This window comes from Chamaea fasciata, unplaced genomic scaffold (genome assembly GCF_029207755.1).
Source record: "Chamaea fasciata isolate MVZ Bird 193981 ecotype frontalis unplaced genomic scaffold, bChaFas1.0.hap1 SCAF_398, whole genome shotgun sequence".
Lineage (NCBI taxonomy): Eukaryota > Metazoa > Chordata > Aves > Passeriformes > Sylviidae > Chamaea > Chamaea fasciata.
Window position 1 is genome coordinate 66,089 of NW_027094483.1, and position 11,326 is coordinate 77,414.

At 61.5% G+C, this 11,326-nt stretch overlaps 1 long non-coding RNA gene across 1 annotated transcript; it reads left to right on the forward strand.

Annotated features, from left to right (window-relative positions):
* The first annotated feature begins 2,650 nt into the window (after positions 1-2,650).
* On the forward strand, positions 2,651-4,861 carry LOC136305407 (uncharacterized). The gene is made up of 4 exons (XR_010725320.1): positions 2,651-2,790; positions 2,925-3,076; positions 3,648-3,783; positions 4,594-4,861. It is a non-coding gene; the product is annotated as an uncharacterized lncRNA (long non-coding RNA).
* The last annotated feature ends 6,465 nt before the right edge of the window (positions 4,862-11,326 follow it).

Here is an 11,326-nt window from a genome sequence, read left to right on the forward strand (position 1 = left end):
TTTTGAACTCTCCGACCCTGCTTGTTTATTAGCAAAGAACTCCAAAACAAAGCGAACAAAAAAAGAAAACCCACAAACTAAACTCCCCCGCAACCCACCAAAAAAAAACCATAGAGAAAGAGAAAACATGCCCATATTATTTGAATAAAGATTAAAACTTTACCCCTTAGAAAACCAGGCTCATTTAATTCAAATTAATTGTGTTTCTGATGTGTTAGGTTAATGAATTCATCTAGTGTAAAATATCGTTTAAAATATAAACAAACGAATTAAAAAATAATGAAAAAGAAAAATAACAAAAAGTATAGGATATGAAAAATAATATAAATAATAAATACACAATATATTATTACATACTACACCTTTTATAAATATATATAATATACATAATATAAACATCTATAATGTACATAATCATGATATTTAAATGAAATGTATTATTATTTATAACATTACATAATAAATAATAAATTATTTTATATATAACTTTCTATACTTAATATATATAATAAATATAATAGTATAATAAACATAATACATGATGTATAATGTACATAATATAAAAGCTGAATTGTAATGATTAATGTAAATATCAGAATCACAAAGATAAAAAATATTGAAATAGAGCCTGAACGAAAGGCTTTTTTGTTTCGGTCTGGTTGCTGGCAGGGTTCTCGCAGGTGTGCTCGGGGGTCTTTTGGGCCATTTATTCCGGAGGCTGTTCGGAAGGGCATTCCTGGGCACGTTCGTTTATGGCTCCGCTCCGCGCCGCCGCGCGGCAGTGCTGCCACCCTGTGGGCAGAGAGCGGTAGTGCAGCTTCCCCCCCGCCCGGCCCGCCCGATCTGTGCGGCAATGCTGCCACCCTGTGGGCAGAGAGCGGTAGTGCAGCTTCCCTCCCGCCCGTCCCGCCTGATCTGTGCGGCAATGCTGCCACCGTGTGGGCAAACAGCGGTAGTGCAGCTGTCCCTCCCGCCCGTCCCGCCTGATCTGTGCGGCAATGCTGCCATCGTGTGGGCAAAGAGCGGTAGTGCAGCTGTCCCTCCCGCCCGTCCCGCCTGATCTGTGCGGCAATGCTGCCACCCTGTGGTCAAAGAGCGGTAGTGCAGCTGTCCCCCATGACCGTCCCGCCGGAGCCGTGCGGCAGTGCTGCCACCCAGTGGGCAAAGAGCGGTAGTGCAGCTGTCCCCCCCCGCCCGTCCCCGACGCGCGTGGCAGCCCCGCATTGTGAGCTCGGGGGCGGCGCTGCCGCCCGCCCGCCCGCAGCTCGGGGCCGAAAGGGAGGGAAAAAGGCAAGGAGCCCGGGCGCGTGGCAGCCGGCTGCCTGCGCGCGCCACCCGGACCCCGGAGCCGTCCGGGCGCGCTTTTCCGCGGCGTCTGCGGGTGTGCGGACACGGGATGGGGGCGCAGCGGCGCCGCGGGCGGCAGTCCATTGAGTCAGGCGCTTGTGTGAGCGGCCGAGGGGGCATTTTAGTGGGTTCCACTACCAAGATGGCGGCGAGACGCGAGGCGCCTGACCTTCTAAAAAGGGCGGCCAAAAGGGCGGGAAAAATAAGGACCCTATAGGTGTTTATGCAGCTGCCTGCACAAAACCCCGACTACGGCGCCGCCCGGGGGCAATTTTCCGCGGCGTTTCCAGGTGTGGGGACACGGGCCGTGTGCTCAGTCGCGCCGCGTCCGCGTTCAGATTCGTTGATTTAGTCAGGCGTCTGCGTAAACACCTGGCGGAGGCCTATGCCGAGCCGCAAAGAACATGGCGGCCGGGACGGAAGTGGCCTCAGGAGCAACCAAGATGGCGGCAAGGGAAAGCGGAAGTCACACGTCGCCCCTCACAAAATGGCGCCGAAGCGCGAGGCGCCCGACCTTCCAAAAAAGGCGGCCAAAAGGGCGGGAAAAATAAGGACCCTATAGGCATTTAGCCAGACGCCTGCACAAAAACCCCGACTACGGCGCTGCCCGGGCGCAATTTTCCGCGGCGTTTCCAGGTGTGCCGACACGGGCCGTGTGCTCAGTCGCGACGCGCTTGCGTTCGGATTCGTGGATTTAGTCAGGCGTCTGTGTAAACACCTGGCGGAGGCCTATGCCGAGCCACAAAGAACATGGCGGCCGGGACGGAAGTGGCCTCAGGAGCAACCAAGATGGCGGCAAGGAAAAGCGGAAGTCACGCGTCGCCCCTCACAAAATGGCGCCGAGGCGCGAGGCGCCCGACCTTCCAAAAAGGGCGGCCAAAAGGGCGCGAAAAAATAAGGACCCTGTAGGCGTTTACGCAGATGCCTGCACAAAGACCCCGACTACAGCGCCGCCCGGGCGCAATTTTCCGCGGCGTTTCCAGGTGTGCAGACACCGGCCATGTGCTCATCCGCGCCGCCTCCGGGTTCGGATTCGTGGATTTAGTCAGGCGTCTGTGTAAACACCTGCCGGGGGCCTTAGCGGTGCCGCAAAAAAGATGCCGGCGGGACCGGAAGTGGCCTCAGACGCAACCAAGATGGCGGCAAGGAAGGGTGGAATGCTCGTGGGGCTCATCGCGGCCGAAAATCACCGAGTGCAGCTCACACCCTGCAATGGCAAAAGCTGTTTTATTAAAACTCAGCCGAGAATTTTCCTCTTATTTCCAGGTCACAGGATATACTGAGCCTGAGAGGGATCCTAAAATCTGACTCTCAAGCAGACGGACCGTTTGAGAATCGAACTCAGCACCTTGGCATTACCCGGACTCTGCTCCAAGCAGCTGAACCAATCTCTGCATTATGGGGATGGACCTCCATAGGATGGCAACGCTTGGCCCCACTAAGGTAAGTGCAGTGCCGCCTTCTCTGCCAAAGCTGCTTCACACAGCAGCCCCTGGAATGGCTCGAGGGCAGAACTGGCTGGCAGGTCACGACAGCACAAAGCTCTTCCAGTGACGCTGATTTCCTGTCCTTTCCAGGATTTACTCAACAGCTGCCGTAAAAGTACTTACACAAAGTCTCTTTCTGGGCGGAAAAGAGCAGGACAAGTCCTGAGGCTTCCCTTCTTCCACGGCCAAAGTTCTGGAGAGAGGCAGGGCCGGTCCCACCCGCACAGGGGCGTTTCCTGCAGGTGAGTGTTGCCGGGCCAAACTGATGGCAGCTGCTGAGGCCGGGGCTGCTTTTCTGGCCGGAGGCCTCGGTGCCCCCCCGTGCCGCCTGCAGTGTCCCTCGGTGTTTCCTGCAGGTGTCCCGGGTGCCCGGAGGCGCAGGGAGGAAGGAGGCCGGCAGCCCCAGCGGGGCCAGCAGCCCTGGGATGATGTGCAGGGGAGGAGCTGTGCCTGCGGGGCCCCACCCGTGGCAGCGGCGGCCAAACGCAGGGCCCGGGGCCGGGCTCGGGGCTGGCACGGACACGGCCCCGGGGCTGCCGCGGCTCCTCGGCCAGGGGCTGCTCCCACCGGGCACGGGGAGATGCTGCAGCCCGGACAGAGGCACCCACAGCCCAAGAGCTCCCCAGGGAACAGCTGGCATTGCCCGGGAACGGCGGCTCGGGCTGTCTGCAGAGGGGCTCAGACAGCAATTCCCACCTCCCGGAGCTCCCACACAGTTGCCAGGGATGTCCTGGCCACCCCAAATCCCCTCCCTTTCAGCCTGAGGACATCACCCATCGGCAGCATTAAAGCCAAGGTGCTCCTCCCTCACAGAAATTAAATCCAGAGCAACGGCCCTCGGAGATGCCTCAAAATCAAAGGTTTGAGTGGGATGGAGTTTCGTTTGGATGAAGTCTGGACTTTTCCAGGGAGCCAGCCGGAGTGCAGAAGTGATGGAAAGCTTTTGCAGGTGGGTCCCACTGGAGGTGTGCTGAAGGCAGGGATGGGCATCCCTTGCCTGAGGGAAAGGCACTTGCAGAGGCCACTGCTGGGGCTCGGAAAGGAGCTGAGCTCCTGCAGGGAGCTGTGTCCTCCCGAGGGCACAGGGGCTGCCTCAGCACAGGCCGGCCAGTGCCTTCTCCTGCTCTGAAACATCACCTGGAGCCCGAGCTCAGGGGGTGGCTGAATTCCAGGGAAATCTGACAGGTGACCCCCAGGGGATGAGGGTTAGAATTAACCAAATCTATGGAATAGAAACCTATCCTGTCCCCATCCTGCTGAGCTTCCTTGGAAGCTCTGCTAGTTCCTGACACATCTGGCATTCAAGCAGCAGCTCTGCGTGGGAATATCCATGCTCTGTGAGGCACTGTGAGGTTATTGCAGCAGGAACTGAGCAGGGAATTCGGGGCCGTGGGTATAATTCATCTAAACTAGCAAAGGTGACAGTGAACCCCAAATCTGGGCACCACACAGAGAACAATCTTTGTGCTGCCCTGTCAGCTCAAGCCCCTGGGCTGGGAAGTTTTGGGAGTCAAACATATGGAATGATAAAAGTCACAGCAACTGGTGTCACCCCGAGGGACAGTCCAAGTCCCAGACAATTCCTCTGCAGTCCCCTAGGGGGGAAAACACCCTCTGTCTGCCAGGAGCCCTGACTCTGTTTCTCCTATCAGCTGTGTTGGGCTTTAAGAACTTGAAATAACTTTGAAGCCAAAGAAATCACCTTTTCCTTCTGGTTTGATTGTGTTTTTTTGTTGTTTTTTTTTTTTTTTTCTTTCAGGTGCTGGACTTGCTTCTGTGGATGTGTGCTGAGCTCTGGCTGCAGGGGACTGTCAGGCCTGAATGGCTGTGAGTTTGTGTTCTTCTCGCTGGGGAAGCAGAAATAATTATTAATTAGACTGCAGAAATGTTTTCAGAAACCTTTCCCCTTTCCTGCCCTTTGCTGGTGGATCTTCTCTTTCTGCCTTTGACTTTACAAAGCTGTTCCCTGATGTCAATTCCCCTGCCTGAATTCCTTGCAGCTCCTAGCTGGGAAAAACTGGGATGATGTCCTAGGGATGTTCTTAGGGGAGGACAGAGGTGAGATTTTTGCCTGTATTTTTCTAATATTTTCTAAAATTTCAGGGAGCTGCTCCTGCTCCTGCCCCTAATCCTGCTGCTGCTGCACAAGTGGAGCCTTGTCAGCGAAGACCTGCATCTGCAGGAGGCCCCGCAGGCCCTGGCTGGGAAGTGCCAAAACAAAGAAGTGATCAGTAAGTGCTGAACTGCTTCCAGGAGGGCATATTTTGTTGCAGCCGTTACAGACCAACCGTGTGGTGCTGGTGACTTTGTGTGAGTTGCTTTATTAAAGCCAATCGTTGGTAAGGGTTTTGAGCCTGCCTTGGAGAGCACTTGGAGCTCTGGGTGCCCCGGCTGTCCCCTAGGTGTCCCTGGGGTGCTCTGGCTGTCCCTGGGGTTGCCCTGGCTGTCCCCTAGGTGTCCCTGGAGTGCCCTGGCTGTCCCCTAGGTGTCCCTTGGGGTCCACGGGCTGTCCACTAGGTGTCCCTTGGGGGGACCTGACTGTCCCTGGGATGCCCTGGCTGTCCCCTAGGTGTCCCTTGGGGTCCACGGGCTGTCCACTAGGTGTCCCTTGGGGGGACCTGACTGTCCCTGGGATGCCCTGGCTGTCCCCTAGGTGTCCCTGGGGGTGCCCTGGCTGTCCCCTAGTTGTCCCTGGGGTGCCCTGGCTGTCTCTTAGGTGTCCCTGGGGGTGCCCTGGCTGTCCCCTAGGTGTCCCAGGGCTGCCCTGGCTGTCTTTTAGGTGTCCCTGGGGGTGCCCTGACTGTCCCCTAGGGGTACCTTGTCTGTCCCTGGGGGGGCCCTGGCTGTCTTCCTAGGTGTCCCTGGGGGGCCCTGGCTGTCCCCTAGGTGTCCTTGGGGTGCCTTGCTGTCCCCAAGGCGTCGCTGGGGTGCCCTGGCTGTCCCTGGGGGTCCCTGGGGTTGCCTTCCCTGTCCCCTAGGTGTCCCTGGGGTGCCCTGGCTATCCCCTCGGTGTCCCTGGGGGTGCCCTGGGTGTCCCCTAGGTGTCCCTGGGGGTGCCCTGGGTGTTCCTGGGGTGCCCTGGGGGTGCCCTGGCTGTCCCATAGGTGTCCCTGGGGGTGCCCTGGCTGTCCCTTAGGTGTCCCTGGGGGTTCCCTGGCTATCTGTGGGGTGCCGTGGCTGCCTCTGGGGTGCCCTTGATGTCCCCTAGGTGTCCCTGGGGTGCCCTGAGTGTCCCTGTGGGTGCCCTGGCTGTCCCCTAGGTGTCCCTGGGGTGCCCTGGTTGTCCTTTAGGTGTCCCTGGGGGGCCCTGGCTGTCCCCTAGGTGTCCCTGCCTCGCTCGTATCCTCGACTCCGCCTCCGGCGCCATGGTGACACCCCTCCCAGTCTGGACCAGTGTGGCCACACCCCCTCCCCTGGGTCCATTAGACCCATCCCAGTACAGACCAGTAAGGCACCGTGTGCCCACCATGGACCCCCACACGCCTGCCAGTTCGTCCCAGTCCACTCCCTGTCCATCCCAGTTCTCTCTGATCACCCTCCCAGTGCTCCCAGTCCATCCCAGTCCCGCAGGTGCTGGTGCTTGTGGCTTGATCAGCTGGTGCCTGTCCGCAACGTGGAGCGGGTCAAATGAGGCCTCAGGGGGAGGGGGGGGCGGATTTTGGGGGGTCCTGGGGGTCCCGAGTTGTCCTGGAGGGGTTTGGGGGGTCTGCGGGGAGTCTCAAGGGGCTGCTGTGGGTGTTTTTCGGGGATCTTCGGGAGGTTTGGGCGGCCCATTTGAGGCATCAAAGGAACCTGAGGAGGGTTTTGCGGGCTCCTGGAGGTCGGGGGGGCCCTGGGGGTGGTTTGGGGGGCACTGGGGGGTTCCAGCCCGTGACCCCCCCCCGTTTTTGACCCCCCCCCCCCCCCCCGAGCTGTTTCGGTCTCATCGACGCCCTCCTGAAGCCCAAGGGGGGGTGGGCGCTGGGCCCCCCCCGCTGCCCCCTCCCCCTGCCACCCCCGCGACGCCCTGCAGGTGAGGGACCCCCAAAAACCCCTCCCCAGACCCCAAATTCACCCCTGGGACCCCAAAAAACCCCCAAAACCTCTCCCCGGACCCCAAATTCACCCCTGAGGCCCCAAAAAACCCCCAAACCCCTCCCCATGAACCCCAAATCCACCCCTGGGACCCCCCAAAACCTCCCCAGGACCCCAGATCCACCCCGGGACCCCCAAATCCATCCCTTGGACCCCCAAAAACCCCCAAATCCATCCCTGGGACCCCCCAAAACCTCCCTTCAAACCCCAAATTCACCCCTCGGACCTCCAGAATCCTTCCACAGGACCCCTCAGGGGTCGTTCCCCACGAAAAAGTGCGGGAAACGTGAGGGGAGAAAAAGGGCGGGAAACGTGAGGGGAGAAAAAGGGCGGGATCAAGTGGAGGGGATCAATGGAATTTTGGGGGGGGTCAGCGACGCTGAGGAAGGATCAATGGAATATTGGGGGGGCATCAATGACATTGGGGGGGTCAGTGACACTCGGGTGGGGATCAATGATGCTGTGGGGGGGTCGATATCAGCTCGAGGGGCGGCCATGGGTTTTTGGGGGGCCGCAACGCAGGCATCCGTGCTGGGTTTGGAGCGGGGGGGCCCCTTCAACCTCTGGGGGGGCCCTGGCTGTCCCCTGGCTGTACCTGGGGGTGCCCTGGCTGTCCCCTAGGTGTCCCTGGGGATGCCCTGGAGTCCCTGGGGGTGCCCTGGCTGTCCCTGGGGGTCCCTGGCTGTCCCCTAGGTGTCCCTGGGGTGCCCTGGCTTTCCCTGGGGTGCCCTGGCTGTCCCCTAGGTGTCCTTGGGGTGCCTTGCTGTCCCCAAGGCGTCCCTGGCTGTCCCCTGGCTGTACCTGGGCGGCCCTGGCTGTCCCCTAGGTGTCCCTGGGGTGCCCTGGCTGTCCCTGGGGTGCCCAGGCTTTCCTATAGGTGTCCCTGGGGGTGCCCTGGCTGTCCCCTAGGTGTCCCAGGGCTGCCCTGGCTGTCCCATAGGTGTCCCTGGGGGTGCCCTGGCTGTTCCTTAGGTGTCCCTGGGGGTGCCCTGGCTGTCCCTTAGGTGTCCCTGGGGGTTCCCTGGATATCTGTGGGGTGCCGTGGCTGCCTCTGGGGTGCCCTTGATGATCCCTAGGTGTCCCTGGGGTGCCCTGAGTGTCCCTGGGGTGCCCTGGCTGTCCCCTAGGTGTCCTTGGGGTGCCTTGCTGTCCCCAAGGCGTCCCTGGGGTGCCCTGGCTGTCCCCTAGGTGTCCCTGGGGGTGCCCTGGCTGTCCCTGGGGGTCCCTGGCTGTCCCATAGGTGTCCCTAGGGGTGCCTTGTCTGTCCCTGGGGGTGCCCTGGGTGTACCCTGGTGTCCCTGGGAGGGCCCTGGCTGTCCCCTAAGTGTCCCTGGGGGTGCTCTGGTGTCCCTGGGGATGCCCTGGCTGTCCCCTAGCTGTCCCTGGGGGTGCCCTGGGTGTCCCTGGGGTGCCCTGGCTGTCCCCTAGGTGTCCCTGGGGGTGCCCTAGCTGTCCCCTACGTGTCCCTGGGGGTGCCCTGGGTGTCCCTGAGGTGCTCTAGGGGTGCCCCGGCTGTCCCTGGGGGTGCCCAGGCTGTCCCCTAGGGGTCCCTGGGGGTACCCTGGCTGTCCCTGGGGTGCCCTGGCTGTCCCCTAGGTGTCCCTGGGGTGCCGTGGCTGTCCCCTTGGTGTCCCTGGGGGTGACCTCCCTGTCCCCTAGGTGTCCCTGGAGGTGCCCTGGCTGTCCCCTTGGTGTCCCTGGGGGTGTCCTGGCTGTCCCATAGGTGTCCCTGGAGGTGCCCTGGCTGTCCCCTTGGTGTCCCTGGGGGTGCCCTTGGTGTCCCTGGGGTGCCCTGGCTGTCCCCTAGGTGTCCCCGGGGATGCCCTGGCTATCCCTGGGGGGCCCCTGGCTGTCCCTGGGGTGCCCTAGCTGTCCCCTAGGTGTCCCTGGGAGTGCCCTGGCTGTCCCCTAGGTGTCCCTGGGAGTGCCCTGGGTGTCCCTCTGGGTGCCCTGGCTGTCCCCTAGGTGTCCCTGGGGTCCCCTGGGTGTCCCCGGGGGTGCCCTGGCTGTTCCTGTGGTGCCCTGGCTGTCTTCTAGGTGTCCCTGGGGGGCCCTGGCTGTCCCCTCGGTGTCCCTGGGGGTGCCCTGGGTGTCCCCTAGGTGTCCCTGGGGGTGCCCTGGGTGTCCCTGGGGTGCCCTGGGGGTGCCCTGGCTGTTCCTTAGGTGTCCCTGGGGGTGTCCTGGGTGTCCCCTAGGTGTCCCTGGGGGTGCCCTGGGTGTCCCCTAGGTGTCCCTGGGGGTGCCCTGGCTGTTCCTTAGGTGTCCCTGGGGGTGCCCTGGCTGTCTCTTAGGTGTCCCTGGGGGTTCCCTGGCTATCTGTGGGGTGCCGTGGCTGCCTCTGGGGTGCCCTTGATGTCCCCTAGGTGTCCCTGGGGTGCCCTGAGTGTCCCTGTGGGTGCCCTGGCTGTCCCCTAGGTGTCCCTGGGGTGCCCTGGCTGTCCTTTAGGTGTCCCTGGGTGTGCCCTGGCTGTCCCCTAGGTGTCCCTGCCTCGCTCGTATCCTCGACTCCGCCTCCGGCGCCATGGTGACACCCCTCCCAGTCTGGACCAGTGTGGCCACACCCCCTCCCCTGGGGCCATTAGACCCATCCCAGTACAGACCAGTAAGGCACCGTGTGCCCACCATGGACCCCCACACGCCTGCCAGTTCGTCCCAGTCCACTCCCCGTCCATCCCAGTTCTCTCTGATCACCCTCCCAGTGCTCCCAGTCCATCCCAGTCCCGCAGGTGCTGGTGCTTGTGGCTTGATGAGCTGGTGCCTGTCCGCAACGTGGAGCGGGTCAAATGAGGCCTCAGGGGGAGGGGGGGGCGGATTTTGGGGGGTCCTGGGGGTCCCGAGTTGTCCTGGAGGGGTTTGGGGGGTCTGCGGGGAGTCTCAAGGGGCTGCTGTGGGTGTTTTTCGGGGATCTTCGGGAGGTTTGGGCGGCCCATTTGAGGCATCAAAGGAACCTGAGGAGGGTTTTGCGGGCTCCTGGAGGTCGGGGGGGCCCTGGGGGTGGTTTGGGGGGCACTGGGGGGTTCCAGCCCGTGACCCCCCCCCGTTTTTGACCCCCCCCCCCCCCCCGAGCTGTTTCGGTCTCATCGACGCCCTCCTGAAGCCCAAGGGGGGGTGGGCGCTGGGCCCCCCCCGCTGCCCCCTCCCCCTGCCACCCCCGCGACGCCCTGCAGGTGAGGGACCCCCAAAAACCCCTCCCCAGACCCCAAATTCACCCCTGGGACCCCAAAAAACCCCCAAAACCTCTCCCCGGACCCCAAATTCACCCCTGAGGCCCCAAAAAACCCCCAAACCCCTCCCCATGAACCCCAAATCCACCCCTGGGACCCCCCAAAACCTCCCCAGGACCCCAGATCCACCCCGGGACCCCCAAATCCATCCCTTGGACCCCCAAAAACCCCCAAATCCATCCCTGGGACCCCCCAAAACCTCCCTTCAAACCCCAAATTCACCCCTCGGACCTCCAGAATCCTTCCACAGGACCCCTCAGGGGTCGTTCCCCACGAAAAAGTGCGGGAAACGTGAGGGGAGAAAAGGGCGGGAAACGTGAGGGGAGAAAAAGGGCGGGATCAAGTGGAGGGGATCAATGGAATTTTGGGGGGGGTCAGCGACGCTGAGGAAGGATCAATGGAATATTGGGGGGGCATCAATGACATTGGGGGGGTCAGTGACACTCGGGTGGGGATCAATGATGCTGTGGGGGGGTCGATATCAGCTCGAGGGGCGGCCATGGGTTTTTGGGGGGCCGCAACGCAGGCATCCGTGCTGGGTTTGGAGCGGGGGGGCCCCTTCAACCTCTGGGGGGGCCCTGGCTGTCCCCTGGCTGTACCTGGGGGTGCCCTGCCTGTCCCCTAGGTGTCCCTGGGGATGCCCTGGAGTCCCTGGGGGTGCCCTGGCTGTCCCCTTGGTGTCCCTGGGGGTGCCCTGGGTGTCCCTGGGGTGCCCTGGCTGTCCCCTAGGCGTCCCTGGGGATGCCCTGGCTATCCCTGGGGGGGCCCTGGCTGTCCCTGGGGTGCCTTGCTGTCCCCTAGGTGTCCCTGGGGGTGCCCTGCCTTTCCCCGAGGTGTCCCTGGGGGTGCCCTGGCTGTCCTTGGGGTGCTCTGGCTGTCCCCTAGGTGTCCCTGGAGTGCCCTGACTGTCCCCTAGGTTTCCTTGGGTGTTCCCTGGCTGTCCCCTAGTTGTCCCTGGGGGAGCCCTGGCTGACCCTAGGGTGCCCTGCCTGTCTCCTAGGTGTCCCTGGGAGTGCCCTGGCTGTCACCTAGGTGTCCCTGGGGGTCCCTGGCTGTCCCCTAGTTGTCCCTGGGGGAGCCCTGGCTGTCCCAAGGGTGCCCTGCCTGTCCCCTATCTGTCCCTGGGAGTGCCCTGGCTGTCCCCTAGGTGTCCCTGGGGTCCCCTGGGTGTCCCCGGGGGTGCCCTGGCTGTTC